The sequence below is a fragment of the Narcine bancroftii genome, chromosome 5 (assembly GCF_036971445.1).
Source record: "Narcine bancroftii isolate sNarBan1 chromosome 5, sNarBan1.hap1, whole genome shotgun sequence".
Lineage (NCBI taxonomy): Eukaryota > Metazoa > Chordata > Chondrichthyes > Torpediniformes > Narcinidae > Narcine > Narcine bancroftii.
The window spans coordinates 14,791,820-14,806,047 of NC_091473.1; the positions used below are offsets into that span (position 1 = coordinate 14,791,820).

At 39.7% G+C, this 14,228-nt stretch overlaps 1 long non-coding RNA gene across 1 annotated transcript; it reads right to left on the minus strand.

Moving 5' to 3' along the window:
• Positions 1–8,934: 8,934 nt before the first annotated feature.
• On the minus strand, positions 8,935–13,968 carry LOC138763153 (uncharacterized). The gene is made up of 2 exons (XR_011357358.1): positions 13,871–13,968; positions 8,935–10,623 (listed from the first exon to the last, which is right to left on the minus strand). It is a non-coding gene; the product is annotated as an uncharacterized lncRNA (long non-coding RNA).
• Positions 13,969–14,228: the final 260 nt, after the last annotated feature.

Genomic DNA, 14,228 nt, shown 5'->3' on the forward strand with positions numbered 1-14,228 from the left:
CTAACATTGACTTGCTTTCAGTTTGGCAACTGGTGCCCATAGGGAATAATGCTGACTGGCAGGCTCCACACCAGAGAAATATATGAACGAGGACGGCTCTGCAGCTTGGTACAGCCAGTGCATAAGCTCTGTGGGGAAGGACCACAGTACAAGGTCCTTCTAACAATGGACATCAAGGAGCTGATTCCAGTGGGAAAGCCTCTGAAAAAACTGAGCAGTATATCACCTCAGGGGCCACATGTGTGTCATTGATAGTCTGTACAAAAAAAATGTGCAGCCCTGAATGCATAGATTGGGACTATGATTATAAAGAGCTTTTCATTACGTTTGTATGTATTTTTATTACAAATAAAGTTTATTTTTGAAATATAAAAATATATATCTGTAAAGTGTCACAGTGACCATAAAATTAAGAAGAATGGCACATTCTGGCTGCAGGAACCTGACATTTATTTATATACAAGGCTGATTTAATGCCACTGCTATCAGATCAGGGCTCATCAATGCAATTGATATGATATTTTAAACACACATGAATAATCAGGTAGCAACTGACACTATTTAAAGCTTCCAGGTTTCCACAGAGTGTCAGCTAAATACTGTGGGAGAAGTTAACCGGTTTCCAGGCAGCTGCAATAACCATTCTTTCCTAGATAAAAAGGACATTTATTCAACAGTCATTCCTCTCGTGTTGTGATATGAATACATGAAAGTACTAAGGGCAAAGTGAGCCCTCAAGATTCTGGTCTATTATGTGTTGTAGAACCTGAAATGAATTGAACTCATTTTCCAAAAATGCCCTCAGTGAAAATGCTAACCTGAGGCACACTTTATCCATAGGAGCATTAATGACAAGCCAGGTCCCTTACCAAGACTTCATAGATAACTGTCTTATTGGGAGGGGCTTAACAGAGGTGCTAAGACATACAGATGTTGATGGATCGCTAGTCTTTAAGGCCATATTAGATGAGCATTAATTATGAAATGTAGAAGATATTGTGGCTTTCAAATAAAAATGTACACACTCCACTATAGTACAAGATTTTAATGTTTTATCTATTCACAGTGAAATTTGTGGACCAGACACCTAATTAGAGTTCCTACAGAGTTCTTTTCACTGTCTTCTGTGCCTGGAGTAAGAACAGCTTGTTTACAGTATGGAGTGTCATCAAACTGGTGCCAAACTCAAGCAACACATACAGTGACATTAATATTCATGGTATCCTAATAATTGCAGAATAAATATTCAACATTCATGAGATTAACTTCATTTGTGCACATTATTATCCTGTTTGTGCAAGTTTACTGCAGCTCTTTTTTTTGCCACCTGCTCAGAAAACTTGCAAACTCCCATAAATAGTTCAAACTTAACTCTATTCCCCAAACATTTATTGTAGAACGTTAAATAGAATTTCCTTTGCTTAGGAATTAAAGTGTTGGATCTCATTTGGTAAGATTTTAATATTTAATTTTTTATATTTTATCTGTAGCACAGTAGTAGCCGATCCAAGAATTTAAACCCGTTGCAGCCCAATTACATCCAAATTAACCTATAACTCCAAATAATTTTGAAGGGTGGGAGGAAACTGGAACAGACATGGGGAGAGCATGCAAACTCCCTACAAACATTGCCAGATTCAAACCCAGGTCACTGGCGCTGTAATAGGTAACACTAATTGTGCTACCCAAGCCAATTCACCAGTGAAAGTAGTTTTATTATGGCTGTGACAAAGCAGGTATAATGAGATGCATTATGTAAACTTTCACAAAATACTATTCAGATCTTAATGCATAAAACTGAAATAAAATAAGTGTGGCATTGGAGGATCATGAAATGTCTTTCTCTGTCTGTATCAAGGATGGATCTGTAGCAAACATTGCCCTCTTCTGCATTTGTGTGAATGCTGCATTTAGGATCCACCTTCCAACTCAGCTGTTTGAATGTGCATGGATCTGGTTAAAGCAGGTGAAATCTTTCTTTTGGTAAAGAATAATATGTGGTGGTTAACATAGATACACTGAACATAGAACAGTACAGATTTGTGCAGTTCCCAAATAATGATCAAACTCTTATTGCAATGCCTCCGACATGGCACGTAAGATGTTTGAAAATGAAGGAGTTGTGCTACCCTCTAGATATTTGGCCATTGAGAATTTCATTTCGCAACTGCAAAGAAGGTGTATGCTCAGCGAGTGAAAACCTCTCACATTTGGAAAGTACTTCCATGTGCGCATGGGGTTCAGATCAATGCAAGAGCAACCAATCATTCTGTAAACCTTGAAGAAAACAAGAGAGTGGAGCAGGAGTACATCAGACAGTTCTCAAAGATTTTCTATCATTCAATATGATCAGCCATGACCTTGTGTTGTCCAGTTTCCTCATTCTGACTCTTCAAGTACCCTTTAAAGCAAAAAAAATCAAAGATTATAACCATCTATTTAAAAAAATCTCCTCTCAATCTGAATGACTGACTGACTTTTATCCTGAGAATCTCAAGCTAAGGGAATGCCTCTCAGTATCTGTCCACATTTGAACAAACTCCAGAGAATATAATTCTTATTCATTGTTTCTTTATCTGTCAACCCCTCATCTCAGGATGAACTCACTAACTCCGAGGCAAGTAGTTTAAAAAAAATGTTCATAGGATGTGAATATCACTGACAATTCTAGAATTTAGTTTCCATTCCTAATGACCTCTATAAAATTCTCCTATTGTCATGTAATAATACAAAACCTGTAATATTACACAAAATTGCCTTTTGCCTGCTGTAAGGCAGACAAAGAATTGCCATTAGTGTTGCCCAGCACCCCTTACAGTCAGAGAGAAAGAGAGACAAGAGAGTCCCTTCAGACTCACTGAGTGTCTGTGTATTCACCTCCAAAACTTCCGCAGCCTCTGGAGCCACACAGACTCCTGACTGATCCTCGGCAACCCGAGCTCCAGATCCAAACTTTTAACGTGGTCATGAAGCTTTCGGCACCCAAGGCCCTTTAGGAGGTCTTCCCAGGTTTGACACCTGGTTTGCAGTGCAGGATTAACAAAAGTAGCTTATGCTATGGGCCCCACATTTTCAAAGGCCCTGCGCTAAATGATTGCAAGCTATCAATTCTGATTCTGTACTTGTTCTATACAGGGGTGCAATGTTGCCGGAGCTCAAATTAACGGATTCAAAACATGATTATCTGCCACGCAGGTTGGGGGTAGGAGTATATCTATCACCTTTTATGTTAAGGAATGTGGAGAGTGCAGGGTGTGATTTGAAATGTAAAAAAGCAACTGTTTTATTTTTCCAACATTGCTCAATAACAAATCCTTTGCAGAGGCAAATCGTCAAGCTAGCTTGGACGGAGAAAAGAATCCCAGGCAGAACCAGCTGACTTAGTTCTGACATGCAGCCTTTTCGCATCGGAGTGGGATTGAGCCAGAGATAGTGACACATCTTTCCTGGAAAAAAAACAGGTGTTCTAAAAGATCACCATGAGGTGATCGAATCTGGTCTGAACAAAGAACAAATTATTCTGCACTTTTTTTTTACTTTGTGACACTTTTTGCCTGCTTTCTTTTGAAAGAGGCAATCTTTCATCAAAAGACCAAATGCTGTTTTAATACACGGACAATTATGCAAATAACAATACATCCTATTAAATATTGATAAGCAGCACAGCGGTTCTTGTTAAAAGGTACGATAATAAAGGCAAGTTAAAACAATTGTTATTTTCAACAAAGCCGAGAAAGCAAACCCCCACTCCCCACCCAAACTAAAAACAAAATAGGCGACATGGCATGAAGATCCAGTCGCAGCAAACTGCAAGGAAGGCAACATTATTGCCAGTGAATTAGAAGAACCATGATGATAACTGATGTTAGAAATTAAAGTACCTTTAAAGAAATTGCTCGAGACAAAAATTGAGAACAAAGAACATTTATTACTACAACAATGCAAAGTTGGGTGCTTCCCCTTACCCTGGGAATACACACACATACTGGGGCTCACCCAACTTTTATACAGTCAATTTCAGTATCAGAATGCCCTCCCCCTTACATTCTTCTGCCCCCTGGATGGGTTTGGCATAGGTAATCCTTCCTGCCTACGAGCAGTTTCAGTACACTTGGAGGACCAGGGGGTATCCTGTGGGTGCCCCATCATGTCATTGTCCTTATTCACACCTTCCTGATTCTCTGGGCTACAGTCTCTTGATATGCAGAGTTGACTCATTCTATCTAGGGTTGGCTAATTTCATATGTATAAATCTGTGTATGGTTAGCTAATTAGAAATGTATGACTTGGTACTTCTGTCCAGGGCTAGGAGACCCTTATCTGATCCAGACTACCTCAACTTCCTACATTCTATTGTACCTTACCATTCCTTATCTTAGTCCTATGGTCTTGTCACAAAGACTAGAAGATTCTTATGTTAATCGTGCTGACTCTGCTTTCCTGCATCCTAACCCCCAAGCTTATCCTGTTTGTACTGGTTACAGCCATTTTACTGATGAACTTTAGTTTCTTCCATGTTCATAATTTTAGATCAATTTTCCCATCTCTCACAATCCTCACTTTTCTTTTAGATCAGTAATACTGATCTTTCACCATGATCAGTGTTACTGATCTTTGGCTACTAGTGTCAGTGTGACTGATCCCCCCCCCCCCCCTTCCTCACTTTTCTTTTAGATCAGTAATACTGATCTTTCAAGTGTAAGGTGTAGTTTTACCCAGCTGGTCAATAACCGAAATGTAACACCTGTGTAAAGTCTTTAGGTAGGGGAGCACCATGAAGGTCAGAGTAGCGAGTCCAGCTGCTTATTAGGGTTGTGAGTATCAGGCTCCAGTTCTCAGTAAAGAGTCTAGTCCATCCCACATCAGTCCGAAGTTGCCACGTCTGAACATGGGCATGGGCAGATTCACGTTGAAACATTGAAGCAGTGTCTTTTAACCACCCGACTTTTGTAAGCATTGTCCTGACGAAGTCTGTGAGAGACGCTGCCTTTAGCAGCAACAAGTAGCAGTCTGTGAGAAACGCTGCCTTCAGCAGCGAACGAGTAGCAGTAGTCAGGCGGTTCCGTTGAATTGTGGCTAGTATCTGATGTCCTCTTCAGCCCCGAACCCTAGGGCCACCGATCTCCGAAGGCTGTTTGGAGCCTGATATTGAGGTGCCAAGCAGCTCACGTTGTTGGTAACTGGTGCTCTCCTTCACGGGGTGATGAAAAGAGACCAAGCTGGGGGTGGATTGTTTCTTGTGATTTAACTGTGTGTTGCAGCTTGTCTGCTAACATTAGCATATGTATCATTGAACTTGTGAGTTGCAGCCTGTCTGTGTACATTAGCATATGTATTAACTCTCTCTCTCTCTGTTACATGTACAATCCTGACTACCATTCTGTCTGTCTTTGTCCCACCATGTCCTTTGTGCTATCGCTTCAAAACTCCTGTCTTTAATACCTGTGTAGGCTAAGATACAAATTAGATGTACTAAAGCTGTTCAGTTCCCCTGGTCCGTATTGGAATCCCTTGTTAACCCATATCCCACTATGACTATACATTAAATCTATGCCCTGTCTACATTCTAAAGGAGCACAATTGTAACCTCTGCTGCCCCTATTCCAGGGGAACTTAAAACATTAACGAACAATATTCCAAAAAATGAGTAAACAACAATGAAAGTAAAACCCATTGAAAGCAGCAATAAAATACAACAATAACTGAATAAACCACAAAAAATGTAAAGCTCATTGAAAACAGCAATAAAATACAACAATAACTGAATAAACCACAATAAATGTAAAGCTCATTGAAAACAGCAATAAAATAACTGAATAAACCATTAAAAAAAATGAAAGAAAATGTAACATTACGGCACTTTGTCACGGCGCAGTGTAAGTTTCAGGTCTGATGGATGAGGAACTGCACGCCAGGTTGGGGTTTGAATCTGTGTGTCGTGATGTTGTGGTTCAGAAGCTGGTTTAATTCTTTGAATGTGGGTCCAGCCTTTCTCTCTTGTTCTTACTGCGGTGTCTGTAATTAAAAGTACACAGAAGGGACCATCCCAGGCAGGTTTTAGTTGATCCTCTTGCCATGCTTTTACATATAACCAATCACTAGATTTTAATAAAATGAATAACAATCTGACTTTCCTTTGTGTTAGTGTAAAAATTGTAAAATATAACACAAACCATATTTGCATGGGTTTTGAATATGTTAGACCTTATTAAAATGCAGTTGGAGCTGCTTGTCTGTATGGGGCACAACCCTCCAATTTGTTAGAGTGAGTACATAACAGACATTGCAGCACAAGAGCCCCTGCAAGAGAACTTGAAACATATTCAACCTTTAGTTCTGCCTTAAGTAAAATGCCTTGAGCCACAGCTCACAGGAGCTGGCCTTATTTAAAACAGTCTGTAAAACAGGCACCAAAAAAAGTTAAAAGATGTTCTTATGAAGATTGCACACACAATAATTTAAGTACAGGCTAGTTTCTATTATATTCCACTTAAAAGTTCTGCTGCATGAATCCTGGAGCTTGTGGAGTCATTATTGAATCAAGAAATATTGGTGCCATGCCAATCTCATTCTAACATGCCAATTTCTCCAGTCCTTAAGTCAAGATGTACTGAATAGCATCTGGTACAAGATCTGTGAGTTCTTAATGATATTATTATTCTTATGCACCCAATTGTTCTGAACTATGCCACCAATTTAAATCATATTCCACCTATTGCAGTACTCACACACCACCATAGACCAGTTCGCAGGTTTATTTCTCCATTAAGCTGAATCCAGTTGCGCAGGGTTTACCTCCGTGATCATTTACAATGTAACTTCCGCACTACCGGATTTAAATATAAACCTGATGAATGGGGGAAAGTTATCATGAATTAAATAACAGCGGCAATACAGAGAAATTGTGCTGAGGCATTAATTTCACTCCGGAGGAAAATGCACCAGAGAAATGAATGATTAAACTTATAGGAATCCCCATAGGAATCCCCAGAGGTTTTTTTATTCTTCAGAGGTGGGTGATCTTTAAACTCACGGACCTTGACTGCTGAATGTGTAGAAGAAATGTATTAAATGTGTTGATAGGGCTCCATACCTCTAACTGCAAGACAAGAGCCTGAAGCCTCAATTTCAAGTGCCACAGTGCACTTAAAGGGACATGCACACTCCCCCTTCAACTGGCTGATCCAGCCACTTTACACATCAGATCCTTTCTTTATCTCACATACACTTAAAGTTAAGATGTATAGAACTCACCCTATTTGCACAAACATTTCTCCCTGCAAATGTTATAACATCACTCAACTCTCAGGTACTCCCTGTGCAAAATCACATTTGAATACAATTTATTTCATAAATTGGAATTAACTGGTAGTTAAATTCGCTCATTCTACAGTATTGATAAACGATCCTTTATGACATTTAATTTTTAGCATGAATTTTAATCAATATTGGTCAGTGACTGAAGTGGGAAGTCGTGATTTATGAAATTATCTCTGGTCTCTACTCTCCCACTCCCTGCACTTCTCCCAACATTCAGGAGCTGGCACACAGTCCCTGCCTTTTTTCATGTTACTCATCTACTATTCCTTTAACTGCTTGCATCAAAATGTTAGCCTTTGCTTTCTGCTTATCCTCAGATGTCTGGACAAATGCTTTTTGTGTGATCTGTAGAAGCTGGGTTATTCCCTGCTCATGCCAATTTTCTGTCTTTTGTAATTTTCTCCTAATGTCTGGGGCTGAGTTGGTAACAAAACCTGTTAGTACCAATTGTTCCCCTGCTGGGGATTCTATGTCGAGACCCCCATATTGTATATATATTTGGTCCCAAAAATTGGTCTTAACTGTTCGGCACATCCCTGGGGATCTTCTATCAGGGAGGTCAGTTCTTTCTTAAAGTTACGCACTTCAGTACTGGTCAGGGGCATATTTACGAAACCGAGACCCTCTCCCATGGGAACTTCCCGCAGTGGTCTCATCCAATTGGTTTCTGGCTTATTAGGTCTGGGTTCCTGCTCCCTGGGAAATGAATCAAAGGGTTCTGCCCTTTCTTCCTGAAGAGTCTCACGCTGTTCTGAATTAAAGTTACCTCTCTCTCCTGTCAACAGAGGTGGTAATCGAGTGCTTTGTGAGCAAGTTATCATACCACTCCTGCTCTCTTCTCTAGTGGTGGGGGAGGTGGGGAAGGTGCAGAAGGGTAGGTTATAGGAGGGGAAGGAAAGATAGGAGCCGGCATAGGAGGAACATAAGGTGGAGGGAGGGAATGTAACACATCCCAACCTTGTGATTCAGGGACAAAAGGTTCCTCCTCTCTCTTATCCCTGAATTCTTTCTCATTCAAAACCAGCTGTTCAATGGATCCCTTGAGCCAGCAGGCTGCACATTCCCTGCTCTCAACATTGTCTTTCTGGTTTTGATAGAGCCATAGGTTCAAAGCTTTACACATCCATTCATCCTCGGATCCGAATTTTGGCCAGTACACGGAGCTCCCTTTAACCGGGTATTTAACCCATTCATTACAACAATACCTGACCATCGTCAGTTTGTCTTTACCACGGGTCTTTCCTGTGCCCCACTCAGATAACATCAACCCAAGCGGGCTGTACGTAGCTATCTGGTGGTCACGTCCTGTGTCAGGACTCTCATCTTTACTGCCCGCTATTCCCATGCTTAGGAACAAGTAAAATACTCTTACCGAGTTCTAGTAGTACTGCTCTAGCGCACGTCCTTCCGCCGTTTGTTCTCAATGCCTCTTCTCGGATATCACTCGCTTCTTCCACTGACCAGCCACCCGTCGCCCGTGAGTCCAGCTGAATCAGCCGGGGTGCACCTACTCTCGTCGTCGGGGCACTCTGTCAGTGGAGGGAGTGTGATCCCGGACGAGCCCCCATTTGTTAGAAATTAAAGTACCTTTAAAGAAATTGCTCGAGACAAAAATTGAGAACAAAGAACATTTATTACTACAACAATGCAAAGTTGGGTGCTTCCCCTTACCCTGGGAATACACACACATACTGGGGCTCACCCAACTTTTATACAGTCAATTTCAGTATCAGAATGCCCTCCCCCTTACATTCTTCTGCCCCCTGGATGGGTTTGGCATAGGTAATCCTTCCTGCCTACGTGCAGTTTCAGTACACTTGGAGGACCAGGGGGTATCCTGTGGGTGCCCCATCATGTCATTGTCCTTATTCACACCTTCCTGATTCTCTGGGCTACAGTCTCTTGATATGCAGAGTTGACTCATTCTATCTAGGGTTGGCTAATTTCATATGTATAAATCTGTGTATGGTTAGCTAATTAGAAATGTATGACTTGGTACTTCTGTCCAGGGCTAGGAGACCCTTATCTGATCCAGACTACCTCAACTTCCTACATTCTATTGTACCTTACCATTCCTTATCTTAGTCCTATGGTCTTGTCACAAAGACTAGAAGATTCTTATGTTAATCGTGCTGACTCTGCTTTCCTGCATCCTAACCCCCAAGCTTATCCTGTTTGTACTGGTTACAGCCATTTTACTGATGAACTTTAGTTTCTTCCATGTTCATAATTTTAGATCAATTTTCCCATCTCTCACACTGACATTGAAAATCACACAGCGATTGTGGAAATCCAGTTACACTAAAAGTTCATTGGAACATGATAATGTTGCACTCAGGAAACAAAATCTTTCTGGTCATGTACTTAGTAGTTGTGAGGAAGGATTAGCTGAAAACAACATTGACTAAGTGCAAAGTAAGGACTCTTGATTCCCTTTACAATTTCTGATGTTTACCATATAAAAAAGGAACAAGCAGCAAACAAAAGCAGATTAATCTGTAGCTAGGCTAGATTTAGTGAAAAGATGGCCTTGATGAGTTAATTAAGCAGCAGCCTGTAAAACCAGTCTATTTGCATAGTAAATCCTGTTCACAATGTAAATGTGGACAATTGAGGATTAAATTACAGCCTCATGAATATGATAACGTAGTTGTGGTCTGAAAGGGTTCCCATAGCAATGTTCCTCCAGGTAGCCCTTCTGGAGCTGCCCTTGATTTATCCGGCTGCTGCCTGATTAACTTAAAATGCACACCCTCACTCCGCCGTTCCAAAAGAAAGCATGCTGCGTGTTTAGAATAGACCATGGCAGACATTCTCCGAGCCAGAAAGCCAGAGGACCTAATTCCTCAAGTCACCCATGTAAGTTTGTATGCATTCATAAAATGCGAGAGGCTGCATTTGTAATGATTTATCACTGAGTTAATCTTTCTCCTCTAAATTTAGCTTCTCCTGTCATTTGGTGTCCAACTTTCCCCTTTCATTCTCTCCTTTAAACCACTAGATGTTTTCATATTTATGTGTATTTTTTTTTAATTCAGGGCCCCTTTATAACAAATGCTATAGGCCCCTCACTAGCTTAATCTGGCTCTGCTGGTTCCCAGGAGCCAGTCTTCGGCAGCCTACAGTCCATTTGCATTCCCCGACTGCATGTTTCCTATAGTCTGTGTGGGTTCTTCAGCTGCTGAACCCCTTGCTGGTCCACTGCCTGTAGGGTCCATCTGGTAGGGTCATCACCTCTGCTTCTCCTTCAAAACGGGGAGATGTTCTCCCTGTTTCTGATGCCCTGTGCTGATCCGCTGCTCCCTGGAGGGAATATATGGAGGGAATTAATAGTCAATTGTACTGGTGAGCCTATAGTTGTAGAGGTTTTGAAGGAATATAGAAAAAAATGTTTCAATTTGAGAGTGATTGGAATCTGGTATGCATTTTTTTTCATATGTGGGTGATGGGGGAAGGTACTTTCACAACACTGAAAAAGTTAAGATGAGCACTTGATCACAAAGGCCAAGAGCTAGTCAATGGAAATATTAGAGTTGGGGCATTTAATATTAGCAAGGCCAGTTGCTGTGCTCTATGACTCCATAGCGCTATAAGCTATCTGTGTTATAAATTAAACTAGCACTTATTTAATTTGAGTTTTAGAGGACATAATTCCTGTGGTATATTTGAAACCATGATATAACGAGTTTGCAACAGAGAATGAACCACTTTAAATTTCAGCAAACAATGCCGCGCACAAAAGGAAGTAGTATTAATCAAAATGGAGTCCCAATCCTCATCGGACAATGAAAGATTCAGATCCTGCTCCCAGGTGTTCTTGATTTTAACTAGTGGGACTAGTTTTAGATCAGCCAAATTATCATAAATAAGAGATATTAAGCCTTTAAGGGAAGGTTGTAGATCAAAAAGTGTGTCTAGTACAGTCACCTCAGGGATTCCGGGAAAATCAGGGATCTGAGATTGAACAAAGTGTCTAATTTGTAAATATCTAAAAAAATGAGTTTTAGGTAAATTAAATTAAATTCAAAAGATGCAAAATTGTTGCAAATTAAAAGGTCTTTGAAACATTTAATACCCAATCTGTGCCAGTCATTGAAGCCAGTGTCTTGTAAAGAAGATAGAAAAAGATGATTGGATATAATAGAGCTTGCAAGAGAAAAACTCTGAAATCCAAAAAACCTTCCAATTGTCCATAAATTTAAAGTGGTCCAAAGAGCATATATGTCTAGAGTTAAATTGTCTCATTTTTATTCAGACATAAATCCTTTATGTGACAAATGTAAAATAAGTGATGCCTCTTTAAGTTAATATTGTGAGAATTATCCAAAATGCTGATTCAGAAAAATATAATAATCAGTGTTAACAATGGCTGTCCAGAGATGAGACATGAGGGAAGAAAAGGGTGGGGGTGTCTGCTAGAATACAAAGGAAGGACAGTTCTTGCAAGAGATTGCAGGCAAGGCCAACTTGATATATTTTTTTAAAAACTGTGAAAGAACAGGAACATGTGACAAAGCATCATACCGAATAAGGATAAGAATAAATAAGAATTGAAGTCGCAAAAGTCATGGGAATGGGAGAAGTAAACGAGGGCGGGCTTTAAGACAAGGATAGGAACAGCTTTTGATAGGTTAAATTAGCATATCAATTACTCAGTTAACTAACCAATTAAATTAACAAAGGAGTGGTTATTAACACAAAGAAATGTAGAAAAAAGGTTGTTGAATATCAGTGAGTGCGCCTTCTCTGAAGGACACTCGCTCTTGCAAGAACGTTGAATAAAAGGTTACATCGCTTCACCTACTGACTCTGAGAAATGATTTCATCAGTGAGTTGGGTTTCTTACATGTTCTGGACCTGCCTCAGCTTAGAAGTATTGTGAAAACATGTTTTTCAAACACTATCAATAATTCTGAGGTTAAAATTGGAACCTTTCCCTTTAATTCCTCTTTTTGGATCACCTCAAGATGTTGATGTATTACTGAATTCAATCCAAAGCTGAATTTTATCTTTTACGTCATTGATAGCTAGATGTACAATTTTGAATCGCTAAGGGATATTATGTCTTGTTTAAACTGGAAAAAATTTAGATATGCTATCAAGGATTCAAGTATTAAGTTCCAAAAGACTAACCTTGCTTAGAGCAAGGGGTTTTGAAATGTATTTCCTCTCCTTTTTTTTCTTTTGGGTTTTTTTTTTGTTGTTAAATTTTACTTCATTATTATGATGGTGCTCTGGATTTTCTTATTATGAGAATATTTGTAAAAAATTTAGTATCTTGTAGCACATTGTATAATTGTACTGTTTAATTGTTTATGCTGTATAATATTAATTAAAATATTTTAAAAAGGAAAGGAAATAGAGTACTAGAACCAGGTGAAACTGAAAGGAGATAAATGGCAAGGAACTAATGACTAGACCTCTAAAAGAGATATTAAAATGAATGCTTTATCATCTTCAAAAATTTCATGGACTCAGGAATTATTCCATTAGATTGTCGTAAATATAATCCTATTGTTTTAGAAAAGAGAAATGGGGAAAATGATAAGAAAACACCAACCTGTTTGAATGACATCAATAGTAGATAATATACAGGAATCCACAATGAGCGATATAATGTTGAAAACCCTTATCAGGAGAGTTAGATTTATGAAAAGAAAATGATGGTTCACCAATCTACCAGAATTCAATGAGGATGCAACAGGTAATGAGGAACACAGACATTCAGTGTGCTTTGATTTTGAGAAGGCTTTTAATCAGACTCACACAGGAAGTTAGTCAACAAGATCACATCGCACACAATTTGGGGGTCAATATACCGAGATGGAGTGAGAATTAGTTATCAGACAGAAACCGAAGAATGTGAAGTAACAGATAATTTATCAGGTTGGCAAGTTGTGAGCAGTGGTGTATGAATGAGTAAGCAAGAATGAAGAGGATCCAATATATTGTGGAGTAATCCATTTTGTTGCAAAAAAAATCAGAAAATCTGTTAAATGTTGAAAATGAAAGGCAATCTCACAGAAACTTGCAAGATATTTTCCCTGGTTTAAGAGTCTATATCTAGGTTCCCAGAATTAAAATAAAAGGTTGGCCAGTTGGGATTGAGATTAAAAAAACTTGCTTCATTCAGAGGATAGGAAATCTTGGGACTTCTCCACACCAAAATTCTTTGAAGTTCAGTTGTCGATGAAGATATGTACAGTAAAACCCCTGGTATATGGCCCCGATGAGGATTGGTAGATGCCGGATAAGTGTATTTTCCGGTTGCCTGAGACTTACAATGCTTAACTAATGCCCCTGCATTAAGAATAAAGAGTTTAGGGGCGTGGCAAGATGGCATAAGGATCAGACGTGCCTTCCAGTCCTCTCCCGACTCTTTGTTATTGTTTTGTCTAGAAATGCCCGTTAAAACTTTTTAAAAGTTTAAAAATAATTAGAGGTGTTAGGCTAATCCCTGATGGTACAGTTGTTGAAGAAAAGTTAAAAAAAAACGGCAACAGATTGTCAAGAAACTACATTTTCCAGGACTTAAAGATTCCAAGCCTACCTGCACACGGGAAGCCAGACTACAGTGCGAGATGGACCCAGGGGAGGAGATCCGAGGTTCGGCAGCGGAGTCCAGTTCTTTGTCGGTAGGACTCTTTGAAGATGGCACCCGGCAGCCCTTAGAACAAAGGGCTAGCCGGGCGCACGCGCGAGATTCAGCACTAGCTGTAAATATTATGAATGAACCTTTACTCCTACAACCAGCTGAGACGCTGTCTGCTGAAAATCTGACGGGGAGTGGAGATTTAACCTTGGATAAAGCACCAGTGCTGCAAGATGTACTATTAACAAAGGAGACTTTACTAAAACCCGATTTACAAGAAGTATTTGATAAAATATGGGGTAAGAATATCCCTAGC